The 20,370-nt window shown below is 40.0% G+C and overlaps 1 long non-coding RNA gene across 4 annotated transcripts in view; it reads left to right on the forward strand.

Moving 5' to 3' along the window:
- LOC141073545 (uncharacterized) overlaps window positions 1-20,370 on the forward strand; it is a 426,372-nt gene that overhangs the window by 71,346 nt on the left and 334,656 nt on the right. For all 4 annotated transcript variants that reach the window (XR_012226994.1, XR_012226996.1, XR_012226995.1 and 1 more), the window contains exon 3: window positions 16,927-17,104. This is a non-coding gene — a long non-coding RNA (uncharacterized lncRNA). The remainder of the gene's footprint in view (window positions 1-16,926; window positions 17,105-20,370) is intronic.

Below are 20,370 nucleotides of genomic sequence, written 5' to 3' on the forward strand. Positions count from 1 at the left end.
ATGTGCTGTTTATTGTCTCCTGGGCTTTGTTTTTCTTACAAGATTTACTCTGGTGAAGGAGATTTTCTGAATTGAGAAAACAATACTTACTGAGCTTCCCGGCAGCATTTCTATGCCTTGTGATTTTCCATAAAAAAGCAATTAAATCTCATTAGTGGGAGTCTATTTAAACAATGCACTGATTTCAATACTTTGCATGGCAACCATGAATTAGGAAACCGCCATAAAACGCCATTTCAATAGCGCAACTGGTAAATAAAAAAAAAAAGCCAATTAAAACTAAGGATTTGGATTAGATTTTTGTGATTGGGAAAGTATCAAACTTAACTGCTTCAATCGTCTAAAGAAGAACTCCCTGAAAGCGTGAGGATGAAAGAGGCTATCCTCTACTCGACAAACTGGTCACATTGCTCCCCTCCTCAATCAGTGATCAGCTGTGATTTAGGGAGAGAAAACGAGGAATAAGTATTTGATTTCTCTGCAGCTCCCCCACAGGTGAAATGAAGCATTACATCATGTTTGAGTTGAGCAGATGTTTTAGAGACTAATTGAATTTGCCTCGAATTTCACAAAAAAATTTGGATTCTCCTAAATCTGACTTTTTTGTGAACTCCGCAAAATGACCACTTTTACAATTAAGTCCAGAAATGAAAAATAATAGTCAACTCGCCATTCATCTGTCCCTTAGCCACCGCCCATTCTCTTCGGCTTCTCTGTCATCTTCACTAGGCACTGGGGATTCAAACACCCAAGCAGGACTTGAATCATGATGTAATCACACATGCCGTGACGTCATAACCCAAGGCCAAGTCAGTGCACCACTAATTACGATGACTAAAGAGCCAATGAGGATGCACGGTGGACCGGAATCGTCTGCGGTGGTTGGAAAGGTGAGTGGTGAGGTCAGAATTTTTTTCATTCCATGATTATTGTTACAAAAAGGAGCTTACTAGGTGTGGTTGATCCTCTAAGCCCAAAGTTCAAGTGGGCACATGGACCACAGGCATGGGTGCAGCAGACTGGTAAGGCATGCAGGGCACAGACAGTTAACTGGTGGACTGGAAGCTGCAGGCAGACAGGGGACATCCTAAAGACTGCAGTCAGGTTGCAAAGTTACTGAATTCTGCAGTCAAACAGAAGACTGAACAACTGGAAGCTGCAAGCAGCCAGGAGACATCATGGAGACGCAGACCGGTAGGAGAAAAAACTCCGGAGTAGCAAGAAAGTCTAAACAATGTGCAAGCCTCAAGTGACAAGGAGGAATCCTAAAAAACGCCGACAAATATGCAGTAGAGGTCTTAAAAGACCGAGAATAGGTAACAGAACAGTGAAGTGACTAGAAAGGCTAAAAACAGTGGAAGTCGCTGGCAGGTAGGAGAGGTACAGGACATCGGTGATATTGAAAACTGCAAACAGGTAACTCAGGGACTGGAAACCACAGGCAGCAAAGAGACAACCTGGAAACTGTGGACAGGAACTGTGCACAAGCAAGCTAAAAGTCTACTAAAAAGTCTTAATATCAAGACACAGGAGTGCATCTTGGAAGACCTTATATACTATATGCCTAGGAAGTTCAACATATGGGAGCATACCAGGCTACTTGCAAAGCCTGAAGTGGAGCACAAGACAGTTTAGCTGACCAGGGTGTAGGAAGAAGAGCCCGGACACAATAGCGCTATAAGGACAAGTCAAATAACTTTGAAAATTGTGTTTCCTGGCCAAATACAGGGATGTGGCCAGATTTTCCCCTGATTGCACAATGTCCATTAGTATCATGTGCAGGAGCCTTTTATTTCCCAGTGGCTGCAGCACCAATCTGCTTGGGGTGGAGGACCCAAATTCTGGGCATAGTGGTGGCGTCTAGCAGTGGGACATGGATCTATCAGACAGCCTGCCGTGCATATCTAAGATGTGAACACCCCTTTAAGGAACCTGTTGAACAATGAATATGGCTTCTTCTAGCAGGACATGAACAGATCATGAAGAAGAAAAATGGATACAAAGTGACCTTGCAATTAATCATGTAACCACTAAGCCTTTATTTTCTCCCAAGCTTAAAAGGGTGTGTATACTTTCATAAACATGGTATGACTCCAATTCTGTACCTAAAAAACCCATTAAAAATGAAGCCACTTTACAAATAGCTTAAAAACCATCTGTGTACAGTTCCAAAGAGAACCTGTGTGTCTCCATGGTTACAGACTACAAACTGTTTGTAGTCAGAGCCTGCAGTTTCTTTCTTTGTTTTCATTTTTTTAAAAGAGAAGATGGAGTAAAGCGAGACCTGTGAATAAGACAACACTATTTAGAGACATAGCTTTGCTTTAGAGCTACGTACACCAGATATGCATATATTTTTATAAGATTGTTGTTTTTTTTTATTGTAGATGTACAAAACCAATAAAAACATTGTCTGCAACACCGAACGTAAATTTAGAAACTTTTTATGGCACATCTGGCAAAATGAGTTCAGAGGCAAAATTCTAAAAAGAAAAAAAAATGAAATCGCTTTTGCAACTTAGTATTTGTAGTGAAGCCGGTACAATATGCTGAGATATCATTCCTCGCATGAAATATTCCTTTTTTATGCTGCTCCGCTAGACTTATCATCTTGCTTGTTTCCCTTACCCTAAACTACATCTGCCATCTGTTTGCTTCTAAATTCCAACTTTGAGAATCCCTGTAAGATGCGCGGTTATATCTTATTATTTACAGGTCCTGTTCAATTTAGTGCCATATGCAAACTTGAGCATTTCACTCTCTGCATCATCCAAATAGCTGTTAAATAAAAGCGTCGGCCGGGGCTGGAATACAGATGAGCGTTCGCTCTGTTTAAATTTGTGCCGTAACCTCACAAAACTGACTCGCATGAATAAGTCAAATATTCCATATTCCGCTTTCCGACAAAACCAAACCGCCGATATTGTCTGAGTCGTTAACTAATGATATTGTGCTGGTATACCAGACACAACAAGATGTTATTAGTTGGGTAATGGGCAGTTTGTAGACCGGTGGCGGAGATATTTCACCTTGGTTGGTTAAGCCACGGTAAACAAGGGAATGAGGTTCTGTGGATTAGATACTTATCAAACAGGCGGAATGGTTTTTTCGACTTTTGGTTTTCTCGACTTTAATCTACAAAGAGTGAAGATGAACAGGAGCTTAGACTGGGAGTTATTACCGTAGATCATTATTTCATTTCTTACCATTGAGTTATTATGGTTGGTCCATTATCGTGATGAAGAACGAAGCCAACGGAACGGAAAATGGTGATTCTAGTGATCAAGGGCAGTCACATCAGCTAGAGACTATCACCTTAAGAAGAAAAGACGATATCGGTAAAGGAGAAGAATGGAAAATAAAGAGGAATATGGATGAGAAAAGAGGAAGGTAGAAAGCGAAAGGAGAGATGGAGGAGAAAAATAGGAGGAGATAAAGGTTGCGGAAAAGGAAAATGAAAGATAAGCAAAAAGGAAGGTGAACAAGATAATGGAGGAGGAGGGGAAAAGAAGGATGGGAAAGACTAAATCAAAAAGGAAGAGGAAAAACAAAAAGGGGAAGAAGAGAAATGGAGAATGGTCAAGGAGAAGGATGAGAAAGATTGAAGAAAGAGATGATGAAGTAGAAGAAATAAGGAGAGTGTGGGGGATGCAAGATAAATGGAGGAAAATGGAAGATGAAGAAAGTTAATGAAAAAGGAGGAAAATAAGGACATAGAGGAGGAAAAAGGTGGATGAGGACAATGGAAGAAAGAAATGACAGAAGGAAACAATGTAGCAATAAAGGAGAAGATATCAGAAAAGAGAAAATTTAAAGCTGAAGCATGCCGTCAGGAAAAGACAACCTTCAAACACGAGACAACCGGAGCAGTTTGCTCTTGAGGAGTGGGCCAAAATACCTGTCGAGAGGTGCAGAAGTCTCACTGACAGTTGCAGGAATCGTTTGATTGCAGTGATTGCCTCAAAAGGTTGTGCAACAAAATATTAAGTTAAGGCTACCATCATTTCTGTCCAGGCCTATTTCATGAGTTTTTTATTTTTTTTAATTCTGTGGAAGCATGGTTGAAAAGCAATGTCTGACTTTCATTTGTTCATTTTCATAGATTTTTTTATTATTGCTTTTGTCAGATTCAAGTTATTTCTGTGCCCACTGTGGGTTTTTCTGTCATTAAACGAGGGGTGCCAACAATTTTGGCCAGGTGCGTATAAAGGATAAGATGTAAATGGACAATGGAAAAGATGAAGAAAAAGAAGCGAAAGAGAAACTAGATGATGAAGAAGAAAATGGTGGGGGATGATGGAGAAAAGGAAATGGAAATAGAAGGAAATAATGAAAGAGGAAGAAGTAGAGAAAGGAACTGGAAGATGAAGCAGATAGTAATTGGGGATAATGGAAAATGTAAGTATTGGGAAGAATGGAAGGAAATGAGGATAAAGAAACTAGAAATCATGGCTGTCAAAGGATGAAGATGATGAAGGAAGAAAAGATAGGAAGGCGGATATAAAGAAGGAGAAAAAAATGGAAGATGTTGAAGTTCAACGAAGAGAGGAAAGAAAAGAATTGTAAGCAAAAAGGAGTGAAAGATGACAGAGAAGAGAAAGGGGAAGAAAGAAATGGAAGACCAAGAAGATAATTAGGAGACCGGGAAACGGAAACCATAGAACACAAATGAGATGATGAAACAAGGAGAGCAAAAGCAGCAGAAGAAGGAGAAGAAAGGAGTGCCGATATAAAAAATGAGGCAGGTTAGGAAGGAAATGAAAGAAGATCGAGGAAAGAAAGAAATTAAGAAGAGAATACAAGCAGGAGATGAAGGAGAAGACATAGGAAGGAGGTGAAGGGAAAGATGAAGACGAAGGTAAAGGAAGAAATAGGATGAAGGAGAAAATCAACCAGAAAGAAGAAATAGAAAATAAAGGAAAATGTTCAGGTGGAAAGGAAAAAGCAAACAAAGAGGAAAATGAAGGTGAAGTCGTTCCGTGCCTCCACAAGGCTTATATAATAAATGCGTCCGCTAAGCCAATTGTGAAACTTGCCCCTAATCAACTTCTAAATTAATTTAGCCCCAAGAAGCCGGCATCTCCAGGACCGCCACAAATCGTCTCATCTTCTAGCGATCGTTATGTGTCACTCATCAACATCGCCTATCGGGGAGATCGGTAAACTAATTATCAGGGCTGCCGGCATGGGCCAGTCAATGGTTTCCTTAGGTGTTCTGTCATATTATGCTTTCCCCGTGGCCCTAGTAATCTTCCTCCAGATTTCGCTCCTCCGGTGTGTCTCCCAGCCGGAGCACTAATTACTGCCATTATGATAATGGCAATGTACCGGCACCTGTAGTTTTCCTATTAGACGATGTGTAGACTACATGATTACTCTGCATATTGTATTTTTAATACTTTTCTCTGACAGACGATTTTGGATCGATACGCAGGGGGGGTAACAGCTTCCTGCCAGTGTTGGGGCCATTGTCTTCTTGTTCAGGGGGGAAGGTTCTGCCTCATTATTCAGCGAGATTTGGAAAGTTATCCAAAGCATGGAGTATAATGATGTTTCTACCTTTAATCATCTTTGCTTTTATATCGATCTCTTCTATACGGAAAAAAGTTTTGAATGAAAAATTAAGTATTTTTCATTTCTCCTTTTAGTCCTTTGGTTTATGTAGCGGCACTTTCCAGTGTACAGATGACGGCCGATGACAGACTGCCGGATATATGGATGGGACCTCATTCTAAGGACTGAGGATCTGCAAGTTAGGAAAAATTAATAAAAAAAAAAAAAAGGGAAAGAGGGGGATGCAGCTGCAGCTTATTTTTCTTTCTGTGCTTGCAAGGCAGTCTGCTGTGAGAGGGGAAGAAGAGCAGCAGCAGCTTAGCCTGGGTGTCATAAAACGTGCAATCAGGCGCTTGTTCAGGTCCCGTTACAGGTTTAAAATTAACTTAAATACTTTTAAAAATATAAAAATATAATTTCCACCTTTTCGCCATTTAGAAATAATATAATAAAAAAAATTTAAAAATCATATTTGGTATCATTTCATCAGTTTCCGATCTATCAAAATATGATATGGCGTAATCCATTTGATAAAACTCGTAAAAGTAAATCAAAACACTAGAATTGCGTTTTTTCAGTCACTGCACCTAATTTGCTATAAAAAATAATTAAAACATCACATTTACCCCAGAATTGATACTTATAAAAAAATTTAAAAAAAAGCTTTTATACAGGTCCATTGCTGGAGAAAGTAAGTTGCTACAGGTGTCAAAAAACAGCGAAAAAAAATTATTATTTTAACCCATTCATGAAATGGCAATTTTCAAAACTTTTTTTTTCCTTAAATTTTTTTTTCGTTTTTTCCTCCCCTTTTTTCTAAGAGCCATTATTTTATTTTTTCATCAGTATAGCCATATGAAGGCTTGTCTTTTGCGGGACGAGTTGTACTTTTGAATGACGTCATTCTTTCTACCGTACAGAGTACTTAAAACTGGGGGGGGGAAAAATTCCAAGTGCGTTGAAATTGCAAAAAAAAAGTGCAATTCCCCAGTGGTTTAGTGGGTTTTTCATTTACCAGGATCAATATATGGCAGATCTCACCTGGTGAGGGATCTGCAGCTGTGTTATGTCTTATTTTTTGCACCCTGAGCTGATGTTTTTACTGATACAATTTTGGGGCAGATACAATATTTTGATCGCCTGTTATTCCACTTTATTGCAATGATTCTGCAGCCCAAATGTTACACCCACAGGGCGTGAGGATGTATAGTGGACCCACTAGACCACTGATGGTGCAGTGGGAGCTGTATACCCGATACAGGCGAATGAGCTTCCAAAAACCAAAGATGTTTATTTAAAGGGAGAGATGCCTGGGGGGGGGGAGAACCCTCTGGAGGACCGGGTAAGGTATACCCCTATACAGGGTTTCCACCTTCACAACACCAGGTGGCCTAAATGCCACGATGCCTGGACCAGAGGGACGACCCATACAGACCATATAAGCAACACGGTGGATTACTGGCTCCGTCGGTGGAGAGATTCCCGGAAAGGCTGATCCAGCCGGCAGCGATATCTGGATGGTTCCGTGAGGAGAGCCTTGGTCAGTCTGGAGTGGAAACCGGAGTGTCCAGAAGGATCCAGGATAGTGAACTGCCGGCAAAAGATTCTGTGGATAGAGGAATTAATATCATGCAAGCCACAGACTTCAGTTTGCAGAGCACAGCAGAATGTGGCCTGAGTTGGAGGCCACGATCCTAAAGAATGAATGTTGCCCAGGCACCTCCCTTAAGGGGAGGATGCCTTTTATGCACAGAGCATCACAACACAGACAGTCCTTATAGAAAACAGGTACCCTGCTGCTTTAAGTATGTGCAGGAAGCGGAGCATTTCCAGAAGACCTGCCAAGGGGAAGCAGGTTCCTAGCAGAGAAAGGAGCCGCTGATCATCCGGACAGGGTGAGCAGTACCGGTGGAGCTGCGAGATAGGCGTCGGTCTCCCTGCACAGCGGAGACCACACCCGCGGCTGCAGGCATGACGCCAGAAAATGAAATTTTTGCCGTTAATGATTTTTTTTTTTCTCATTACGCCGTTTAACGATCGGATAAATATACTTTATATTTTGATAGATCTGACTTTTCTGAACTCGGAGATGTTACCTAATATGTGTATTTTATTTTCAATGGGGCAAAAGGGAGGGGATTTAAACTTTTGTGTTTTTCATACTTTTCAAAACTTTTTTTTTTACTGTATTGAATAGTTGAAGTTGCGATCGTCCAATCGTCTGTGTTATACATAGGAGGGCGTATAGTGAAAATCGTGATCTCCTATGGGTGTTTTTTCTACATTAGCACAAGCCCACCATAAACTGAGCAAGGAGCCTTTGTAAAAAAAAAAAAATAAATAAATAAATATATTTAGTCTAGAAAAATAAAGTAACCTTATTACACTTAACCCGTGAAAGGTGTTGGCAGCAGGTGAATAGATTTTCCGATTAAATATTCAGCTATAAACCCATCTCAACACTTTGATACGTTCCGTCTATATAAAATAATCACTTATTTTTCTTTCTTTTTTTTGTTTTTTGCTGCAGAAATGTTTGTACCTTGTGAGAAGAAACAAAATTGTTAGTGATGGTTTAATGGCATGAAAAGGCTTCAAGCAGTGACAAATCTCATAATGGGCATATCCAGCCAACATCAAATAAAAAAACCTGGCATGACATTTCTCACTAGTTCTCAATTTCAAAGTTTTTTTTTTTTTGTTGTTGTTTTTGTTTTGTTTGTTTTTTTTAACTCCTGGGCATACTTATACTAAAAAAAACCCTAAGTTGTAAAAAGTGATAAAACTATAGATGAAGTGTATCCGAGGACTTTGCCGGATATTACAACTCATGTACTCATCCGTTACAAGCCCAGAGCGGCAATAAAAGCGATACAATGAAGAACGTGAGACGTAATTATAAGCAGGTTGAAATATATAGCGTTTGCTGTAAAAATAAAATAGAATTCTCCCTTGTAAAGAAATAATCCATGCTGGAGGTCTATTATTAAAAGTAACTAAAAAAAGCTTTATAGGCTGTAATACTCTGTTCTACCAGCGGGGGAGCTGTAGGGAAAAACTCCATAAATACTGCCAGATAGGAGCGGCGATCAGTGATTGAATGCACTTACAGGATGGAAACTTCCTAGATCAGAGTTAAAAGGTTAAAGACTTGGCAGTTGTCCTCAAAATCAAAAGTTCTTGGTCAGGAGTTTTAGTTTTTTGAGTTTAATCCATACCCTTTAAACTGGTAAGAGTTTATAATAATGGTAAATATAGGGTTTAGGAAACAACTCTTTTAGAAAAAGGTTTTTTTATTCTTTGGGAACTGGAGAAAAATTTTTAAAGAGTTGTTCCCAACTTCTTTCTGCAGGAGCGCACCGCTCCCCTGCCTCCTGCTTGGTGCATCGGAGGATAGATCCAGAATTCCGGCCAATTTCAGAGCAGCACTTACAAACTCTATAACAAACAGTTTCTAAATGCCACGCTGCTTGCTTCACTCTTGCGCCAATGGGTTGTCATGGCAGCTAGTGGTCTGCAGATGACCCCTGTTCCTTTCATTACGATCCTCCAATGAATGCCGGTTTGCGGCCGGCATTCATAGGAAACCGTGATTTTTACTATACATGGCAGAGCTGAAGCCCTGGTGGGTAAAGGACAAGCAATTAGACGATCACAGCTTAAAACCCCATAAAGGGGACTGTTTAAATGTAGTGAAAAGTTTTTAAATATATTAAACACATGTTCAAATCCCCTCCCTTTTGACCCAGTGAAAATAAAACATTGTAAAGATGCTCATTGTTATAAGCACTTAGCAAGTTTACCCCTTTAAGAAGTTCAGGCCACTTTTACATCATGGAGAGGGGTTTCGTCATACACGCTTGTATGTAACGGCTCAACCATGTTGATAATAAAGTTTCAGCAGTGGTTTTCTTTTATTTTCTGCGCACACAAAGTTCCAAAACTTTATAAATCAGACTTTGTGGTTCTGAACTATATATCACTAGTTAGCGACTCACAAGCCGGGATTTCAGCACGGATCATTAAAAATTTGGTGCGACTCTCATACATTGTGTGATTACATGAAAAATACAGCAAGACCGTATCACAAAGAAATAATACCGTGTCATCGAGAAACAAAAGGAAACTTTGTTACCCTGGGATGGAGGCGAGATGAAGACACCAGGTCTCCTCCATAATGAGGACGCAAGATCCTCGGGAAACTGATGAGACTCCCAAGTGTGGAAGAAGGAGAAATGGACTAGAATTAGAAATAGAGATTTAACACTAAGTTGCTCTAAAATCTGAGAGCGATCTGATTCTGGAAAAGCTGCGAGAGCGCTAATATGTCCATCATTGCAGCTTATTCAGGAGGAGGTGAGCTGTGACATCAACTACTGTGATTAGTGGCTCCTGAGTTATGTACTGTATATAGAGGTGTTATGTCATTGTACAGGAGGAGGAGGTGAGCTGTGATAGCACCTATTGTGAATGGCGGATCCTGTGTTATCAACTGTATATAGAGGTGTTATCAGTCATTGTACAGGAGGAGGAGGTGAGCTGTGACATCACCTATTGTGAATGGCAGATCCTGTGTTATCAACTGTATATAGAGGTGTTATCAGTCATTGTACAGGAGGAGGCGGTGAGCTGTGACATCACCTATTGTGAATGGCGGATCCTGTGTTATCAACTGTATATAGAGGTGTTATCAGTCATTGTACAGGAGGAGGAGGTGAGCTGTGATAGCACCTATTGTAAATTTTTTTTTTTTTTTTTTTTTTTTATATAGCGCTAACATATTCCACAGCTCTCTACAGTTTGCACACATTTTCATCACTGTCCCCCTGGGCTCACAATCTAAATTCCCTATCAGTATGTCTTTGGAATGTGGGAGGAAACCCACGCAAACACGGGGAGAAGATACAAACTCCTTGTAGATGTTGTCCTTGATGGGATTCAAACCCAGGACTCCAGCGCTGCAATGCTATCCGCTGAGCCACCATGCTGCCCTATTGTGAATGGTGGATCCTGTGTTATCTACCGTATATAGAGGGGTTATCAATCATTGTACAGGAGGAGGAGGTGAGCTGTGACATCACCTATTGTGAATGGTGGATCCTGTGTTAACACCTCTATATACAGTAGATAACACAGGATCCACCATTCACAATAGGTGATGTCACAGCTCATCTCCTGCTGTACAATGACTGATAACACCTCTATATACAGTAGATATCAGTCATTGTACAGGAGGAGGAGGTGAGCTGTGCCATCACATGTTGTGAATGGTGGATCCTGTGCTAGCTACTGTATATAGAGGTGTTATCAGTCATTGTACAAAAGGGGGAGGAGGTGAGCTGTGCCATCACCTATTGTGAAAGGTGGATCCTGTGTTACTGTACTGTATATAGAGGCGTTATCATTGTAATACTGCCTGTAATATCACGTGACCTCCTGGGATCGCAGAAGCAGTATATGGGGGGGTTTGTTATGTGGGGCAAATAAGCAGTTAAGAAAGGGATGTCCAGTAGTAGAAAAACCCCTTTAAAATGATCGGCAGGAGATTAACCCCTTAGATCTCTGTAGGATTTAAATGCACAATTCTTTCATCATTGTACCAGCAGCGATGCAGGGAGGACTAGTGTTTGACTTAAGAGGAATTTTATCTAACACTGTTTCGGCGACGCCCAGCTCCATAGGGCGGTATTATATTTTATTCCATGCTGTTATCCACTGTAGACGTTCTCTTTTAATTACTTTAATTTGGAAAATTATTTTTTTCACCAATTTTCTTTCCAATTTTCACATTCTACAAGTTCCTTGCATCATATTCAGAGAGTTTATCCAGCCGACCTTCCCTCATCCCATCCATCTAACACCACCCAACTATTGGCAAAAGTTGTAAAAGTAGCACAAAGTACAACAAAAAACAAAAACTTAATGCAATGATTTTATGTAGCAGATGAAAGTTCTTGTGTATCTTTTGCCCGGAGGATTGCCTGGACTGGATACAAATGTATCAAAGTGTCAAAAGTTTAAAAAAAAAGTTTGTGCAAGTTTTTAGAATCTGAATGTGACTAAAAATATTTTTTTCATCTTGAAAAAGGAAATGAGATGAAAGCACAGTTACAATGTAGCAGACCGTAAAATTACTCAATGATTAGGTTTTCCTATTTTTCACCACCAGGGGCGCTCTTCTCTTCTGCCTCCTCATTTCCTTTGTTTCGGACAATCTGATCATCTTAAGAGCAGCGCTTACAAGCTCTATAATAAAGTGCCTGTAACTGTTATGCTCCTGGCCTAGAAGACCGGCCACCTCTAGCAGACTGCAGAAGTGTTGAGACATCTAAGCAACAGGCAATAAATTAAAAATTACAACTAAATAACTTTTTTTTTTTTCTAAAGCTTTTGCTACTTTGACCCTTCATGAAGGTGAAACAAACCACATAAAACCGAAATACCCACATATTTCCATACCACTGATCTCCATACATAAATGACGCCACTAATTTCGCACCGGAGTAACCGAGACGTGACCCCGTGCAGGTGTCAGATGCTTCTTGACTTGTAGCTTTAAGAGGAAAGATAGAAAATAATAATGATTTATCCCAAGAGTCACAGAAGGATCGCCGGCGTCTCATATACCGCCCTAAGTGAAAGGAAATAAACGTGGCCGAAGGAGCTGCATTCAGAAGCCCTTTATAGCTGTCCTCGCCTTTTATTGTGCCGCCACCTCTAACCTCTGCTGCGGCTTTAATTATGTCCCAGACTTCATGGGCTTGATATGATTGACTGGAAAGACGTTGCTTTGTGTCTCCCGGCTTCAGGCGCCCTGTGTCGCCTCTCCAAATTTCATAGCCACCTAGTAGTGGCCGAAACAAAACCCTTTAGGCGATTGAAGAAGCTGCAGAGTTACATCCCGCAAAGGCTGCCCCCACTCAGTGTGACCTGACCACAGCAGGAACAAGAGGCATCAACCGCAAACAATGTACAGACCCGAAATACACATGACTTATTAGAATACCGCACACTAATATAGTAATCTGTGACAGCCGAGACAAACGGAAATATCCTATACACATTATTCTTCTACATAAGGGCAGTATTATAGTAGTTATATTCTTGTACATAGGGGCAGTATTATAGTAGTTATATTCTTGTACATAGGGAGCAGTATTATAGTAGTTATATTCTTGTACATAGGGAGCAGTATTATAGTAGTTATATTCTTGTACATAGGGGCAGTATTATAGTAGTTATATTCTTGTACATAGGGGGCAGTATTATACTAGTTATATTCTTGTACATAGGGGCAGTATTATAGTAGTTATATTCTTGTACATAGGGGCAGTATTATAGTAGTTATATTCTTGTACATAGGGAGCAGTATTATAGTAGTTATATTCTTGTACATAGGAGGCAGTATTATAGTAGTTATATTCTTGTACATAGGGAGCAGTATTATAGTAGTTATATTCTTGTACATAGGGGCAGTATTATAGTAGTTATATTCTTGTACATAGGGGGCAGTATTATACTAGTTATATTCTTGTACATAGGGGCAGTATTATAGTAGTTATATTCTTGTACATAGGAGCAGTATTATAGTAGTTATATTCTTGTACATAGGGAGCAGTATTATAGTAGTTATATTCTTGTACATAGGGAGCAGTATTATAGTAGTTATATTCTTGTACATAGGGGACAGTATTATAGTAGTTATATTCTTGTACATAGGGAGCAGTATTATAGTAGTTATATTCTTGTACATAGGGAGCAGTATTATAGTAGTTATATTCTTGTACATAGGAGGCAGTATTATAGTAGTTATATTCTTGTACATAGGGAGCAGTATTATAGTAGTTATATTCTTGTACATAGGGGCAGTATTATAGTAGTTATATTCTTGTACATAGGAGCAGTATTATACTAGTTATATTCTTGTACATAGGGGCAGTATTATAGTAGTTATATTCTTGTACATAGGGGCAGTATTATAGTAGTTATATTCTTGTACATAGGGGCAGTATTATAGTAGTTATATTCTTGTACATAGGGGGCAGTATTATACTAGTTATATTCTTGTACATAGGGGCAGTATTATAGTAGTTATATTCTTGTACATAGGGGCAGTATTATAGTAGTTATATTCTTGTACATAGGGAGCAGTATTATAGTAGTTATATTCTTGTACATAGGAGGCAGTATTATAGTAGTTATATTCTTGTACATAGGGAGCAGTATTATAGTAGTTATATTCTTGTACATAGGGGCAGTATTATAGTAGTTATATTCTTGTACATAGGGGGCAGTATTATACTAGTTATATTCTTGTACATAGGGGCAGTATTATAGTAGTTATATTCTTGTACATAGGAGCAGTATTATAGTAGTTATATTCTTGTACATAGGGAGCAGTATTATAGTAGTTATATTCTTGTACATAGGGAGCAGTATTATAGTAGTTATATTCTTGTACATAGGGGACGGTATTATAGTAGTTATATTCTTGTACATAGGGAGCAGTATTATAGTAGTTATATTCTTGTACATAGGGAGCAGTATTATAGTAGTTATATTCTTGTACATAGGAGGCAGTATTATAGTAGTTATATTCTTGTACATAGGAGGCAGTATTATAGTAGTTATATTCTTGTACATAGGGAGCAGTATTATAGTAGTTATATTCTTGTACATAGGAGGCAGTATTATAGTAGTTATATTCTTGTACATAGGGAGCAGTATTATAGTAGTTCTATTCTTGTACATAGGGAGCAGTATTATAGTAGTTATATTCTTGTACATAGGGGACAGTATTATAGTAGTTATATTCTTGTACATAGGAGGCAGTATTATAGTAGTTATATTCTTGTACATAGGGGTAGTATTATAGTAGTTATATTCTTGTACATAGGAGCAGTATTATAGTAGTTATATTCTTGTACATAGGGAGCAGTATTATAGTAGTTATATTCTTGTACATAGGGGCAGTATTATAGTAGTTATATTCTTGTACATAGGGAGCAGTATTATAGTAGTTATATTCTTGTACATAGGGGCAGTATTATAGTAGTTATATTCTTGTACATAGGGAGCAGTATTATAGTAGTTATATTCTTGTACATAGGAGGCAGTATTATAGTAGTTATATTCTTGTACATAGGAGGCAGTATTATAGTAGTTATATTCTTGTACATAGGGGCAGTATTATAGTAGTTATATTCTTGTACATAGGGGGCAGTATTATTGTAGTTATATTCTTGTACATAGGGGCAGTATTATAGTAGTTATATTCTTGTAGATAGGGGCAGTATTATAGTAGTTATATTCTTGTAGATAGGGGCAGTATTATAGTAGTTATATGCTTGTACATAGGAAGCAGTATTATAGTAGCTATAGTCTTGTACATAGGGGGGCAGTATTATAGTAGTTATATTCTTGTACCTAGTGGCAGTATTGTACATGTTGGATTTGATTTGTGGGTCATTGTCTGGGTAATAAGGGTTACATGTGTTTTTCAGGTCATGTCAGACCCTTTAATAGAGTTGTTTTTTTGCCATCACAGCATCTATAGTGTTTGTCTCTGACTCCCCATGATGTGTATTTCTGCTTTTTGCGACTTACTTTGGTTAACAAACTTGTTATGAAGACTAGTTACACCCCCTATGGATACTTTACGCCCGTGGAGAATTACTCATTACTGTCCTGATCTGCATGGATTTGTAGACTAGAGCGTTGGATTAGAGAAGCCCAATTTACAATCAAACTGAGGATCCATTAAATAGGATAAGTTAACTATCTTGTTAATCACCGGCTGGAAACTTTTTTTTACTTTTGCCCAAATTCACCACAAATTAATCCCTTTAGATTGCACCGTTGACTGTATATCTGACGTCACTGGTGAACCCAAGAGAAAGTCGTTCCACTTTAGTAAGGAAAAGTCAATTATCTACAAAATGCATGTTAATATGCTGCCAACTAAATATTATCTGTGATCATTACATCATATTATATCAGGACTGACAGCACCAGCAGAATAGTGAGTGCAGCTCTGGAGTATAATACAGGATGTAACTCAGGATCAGTAATGTAATGTATGTACACAGTGACTGCACCAGCAGAATAGTGAGTGCAGCTCTGGAGTATAATACAGGATGTAACTCAGGATCAGTAATGTATGTACACAGTGACTGCACCAGCAGAATAGTGAGTGCAGCTCTGGGGTATAATACAGGAGATAACTCAGGATCAGTAATGTAATGTATGTACATAGTGACTGCACCAGTAGAATAGTGAGTGCAGCTCTGGAGTATAATACAGGAGGTAACTCAGGGTCAGTAATGTAATGTATGTACACAGTGACTGCACCAGCAGAATAGTGAGTGCAGCTCTGGGGTATAATACAGGAGGTAACTCAGGATCAGTAATGTAATGTATGTGCACAGTGACTGCACCAGCAGAATAGTGAGTGCAGCTCTGGAGTATAATACAGGATGTAACTCAGGATCAGTAATGTAATGTATGTACACAGTGACTGCACCAGCAGAATAGTGAGTGCAGCTCTGGGGTATAATACAGGAGGTAACTCAGGATCAGTAATGTATGTACACAGTGACTGCACCAGCAGAATAGTGAGTGCAGCTCTGGGGTAAAATACAGGAGGTAACTCAGGATCAGTAATGTAATGTATGTACACAGTGACTGCACCAGCAGAATAGTGAGTGCAGCTCTGGAGTATAATACAGGATGTAACTCAGGTTCAGTAATGTATGTACACAGTGACTGCACCAGCAGAATAGTGAGTGCAGCTCTGGAGTATAATACAGGAGGTAACTCAGGATCAGTAATGTAATGTATGTACACAGTGACTGCACCAGCAGAATAGTGAGTGCAGCTCTGGAGTATAATACAGGATGTAACTCAGGATCAGTAATGTATGTAAAAGCTCTGGAGTATAGTACTGGATGTTCAGGATCCGCTCATGTAATATATGTACACCGTGAATTAGCAGTTCTTGTGGATTGTTTCGGGTCTGTGTCGCTGGGTGTAGATGTGATCACTGACTGTATAATGCCTGGTTATATTATATATATTAGGAGCAGTGCAGCGTCTGTCCCTGATCTTGGGCGACGTGGGATCTGTAGCAGCAGTGTCGGCCGGTGACATCACTGCCTCTTTCCTGTGTACATTACATAGAACCTCTGCAGTTGGCGGCTCGGGCGCCTGTTCGGTGGATGGCGCAGATCCCACATGTTATGACGCCAGATTGTAAATGTTGGGAGAACACAGTGAAACAAATGTAGAATGTGGAGAGCGGGAGGCGGCGGAGCGCGGATACACACACACAAGCTGTTCCCTGTGATGTATAACATTGCACATACTTCTCCGCAGGACGGGATGTTACAAGAACGATTTACTCGAATGCAGATAATGGGAGCTGGGGTCCTCGCACAAGACATCCTCTGGCACGCTCCGTCCCCGGAAGCCCAGCGCTGCCATCATGTCCTCCCCTCCCTTACAGGATGATCACACCATAGAGGGGTGCACGGTCGGAGTCAGCTGAGTGCAGGTTATTTTTATACTTTATTGGTTTAAAAATGTCTGAACTTTATTAAAAAAAAAAAAAAAAGTTTGTCGCCATTTTCTGAGTCGTAACTTATCTATTTTTCCATTAATGGAGCAGTGTGTGGGCTTTCTTTTTTGTCTACTTAGCCAATACATTTATTGGTCCTGTTTATTTATTTTATTTTTTTTTAATCTGGTGATGTGGTGACTGAAAAACAGCTTTTGGTTGGACTTTATGGGAGTACCAAGATGGCGGCATCATCATCGATCGGTGTAAGAAGTCTGCATCAATATCTTCCGGCTGCCAATTCTGTCATTATTGTTATGGTCACTCAACTTTCCCAGGTTCCTGAATGGTAAATCCGCTATCTTGTGTGTATCTATACATCCAGGTATCCGTGTGGATGCTCCCATGTATTTGATTGGCTGCTGGAGGTGTCACTTCTCCCCTGCACCAATAGGAGTGAGTATGTTGGCCTTCTCCCGGGCTATGCTCTCCATGACCCGCCTTGTGATGTAGCAGAAGCGGATAGGCTCCTAAGTCGAGTCTCCACATTTGGGAGGCAGTGCTTGGGTCCTGTCCTGATTTATGTGCCCCTGAAATACTCTGTGCTGCTGTGGAGCAATACTCTTTCGCAGTGTATTACTGTGACATTGGCTCTCCTTGTAATTTCACTGTGTGTTGCTGCATTGGAACAATGCTTTTTCACTCTTTGCTGCTGTAGAACATCGCTTTATTTCTCGTGCTACTGAGAAACGCTGCTTCTCCTATTAATGCTCCCGTTTGTCTCCATTCCTCTTCCGAAATCTTCTAACATTCCCACTATTATGAGCGGACAAGTTAATCAGCCCAAAAATATTAGCGCAACCCTGTTCTTAAATACTCTGTGACGCTTTGGAATGCTGCTCATTCAGTCTGTACTTTACCATTGTCTGATGGCGTCTGCGGTGGTCTAAAATCCATGCACAGTATCAGCAGAGTCTTAGCATGCTTTTCAGCGCACATCCAATTTTTTTCAGAATGGCTCTTCCCGGAGCTGATAAATGCAAGGACGGAATTGTTGCAAGGCACAAAAACAAAACAAATATCGATACTTTATATAGGAAATGTGGTTTCAATAATTTCGACCCTGGAGACTTGCAAATATTGCCGCCTGATACATCATCCAGGTGGAAAAAATCTGTAATCCCATGAAGCGCCAACTACCAAAACCTCGGTGTAAAGGGAGAATTGCGTCATCAGAGGCGGCTTAGTCTTGTTACAGAAAGTGCATTTCCCAAGAGGTTATGGAAGAAGCGTGGATGGAGTTCTGGAGAAGTAGGGAGGTTCATTAAGGGTTAAAAGGGTGAGGACGGCAGATACTGATCATTGGGGATAAGTAACACTGTGCTATGGAATTTTTTTGAGATTTCGTACGTGGGTCAGGTTTTGCTGCGTTTTTCGGGCAGAAAACTCAGGAACAAGAGGCTCTATCAGCATGGAAAACGCAGGAAAAAACACTAAAGAACCTGCTTTTTTGCTTTTTTTAAGCAGCTTCTTTACTGCCATGAGAGCAGGTTTTCCCTGCAGAAAAAAAAACGCAACGTGTGAACATAACCTTATAGTTGAAAGTACAAGGAAAAAATTCAGCAAAAAAAGACCAAACTGCCAGCAAAAGCCTCTGCAGGAAAAAAAGACCGCTGACTTTTTCCTGAAGTGTGACTTCAGAGGCTCCACTGATGCCGTGTGCACATGTCCTTGTAGGATTCGGAAGGCAGAGAACCTAAAACCTGCAGCAGGAGCTAGGGTGTAATTATATAAGTCATTAAGACTGAGTGTCCTAGAAAAATCAAACTTTCCTGAAGCATAGCACTTAAAAGACATGAAAAAGACTAATCTCTGAGACAACGTTGTGATCGCAAAAGAGATAAGAAGCTATCTATGAAGTAATATTAAAATATCAAAGTTTATTGTAAATAATTACCAACACAGAAATTAAAAAAAAAAACTGTAGGAAACATGGTGTGCTTCTAACTGAGGGACACTATAAATGCCTAGGATAGAAATCATCAATATTATAGAATAAATGGCAAAGCAATAAAATCTGGGGGATAGTATAGTGCCAGTGCATATGTGTAAAAAAAAAAAGTATTAGCTAACTAAAATCTTTTACCCCCAGAAGAAGCAAGCAAGGCGAAACGCGCGTCGGGATGAAGGGACACGTAGCCTGACATTCATAGCAACAGCGTCTTCCTTATAAAAGGTACTTATACCATTAATACAGAATATATTGTATCTGATAGGTCCATTAGGGGGATGTTTGGGATATTATCCTTATATTAAGACTTAGGCTAGCTAATTATGTGAGAAGCTAGGGGAGCAACCCGCCTGATGCAGAGCAGTGCAGAAGACCACTTCTGGCACTGAGTAATACCACCAAATCCCATATCGTGGCACATAAGGGTCAGGAGGGTTGGCGGTTACTTGCCCCATCCACTAGGACATTGGTAACATCATCGTTCTTTAATTCTTGCGGTTCCCTAACAAGTTTATGCTGCCCAATAGTATAGGGACCCTAAGGGCAAACAAACCAGTGCTGCATTTGATGGGTTGGACCGATGGGCACTGCCTTATGGTAAAAGCCCAAATCAGAGCTGAGATAGACCTTTCTTAATGCACCGTCCAGCCCCTCTGGATGTCACAAACAGCTCCAGGGGGCCTTGGAAGACAGATTTGAGGGGATTTTCGCCCCCTTGTTCTCTTTATCTATCCTCCTTTCTAGACAAGCCGTCAGACTGTAGGAATCTATGGGGGGTCTCCGACCACACGGAACCCAAAGAGCCATAAAGGTCTGTTAAATAGTATCTCCATCCCTGTTAACACTCCCTTTATAGAATGGCGCCCCCTTGATTAACCATTCAATTTTGGAAAAGGAACAAAATAAGTATTTCTTACTCTGGAGAACCTAATACATTTTTACTCTGTAATGAATAATTTCTCGATTTGCTTAGAATCCATTTCGCTCATTTCTACCACTTTTTTTTTTACTGTGCAGTACTTTATTTCTCCAGTGGTGGTGCTGTGGGAAAATGGAACACTGCTGGGATCCTTCAAAAGACGATCATTTGGGATCACATGGAAGAATCAGTTGTGAATGAGTGGTCCGGAGTATTACGGGTGACACATCGGGGTTATCTTAGTGATAGGCGGCACTTTGTTTAGCGTTAAGTTGTTTTTTGGAATATTTTACACTTTGAAGGACCTTCGTTGACGTCCTCTCTGCTGCTCTT

The sequence above is a fragment of the Dendrobates tinctorius genome, unplaced genomic scaffold (assembly GCF_039654945.1).
Source record: "Dendrobates tinctorius isolate UK_male_01 unplaced genomic scaffold, ASM3965494v1 ptg000307l, whole genome shotgun sequence".
Lineage (NCBI taxonomy): Eukaryota > Metazoa > Chordata > Amphibia > Anura > Dendrobatidae > Dendrobates > Dendrobates tinctorius.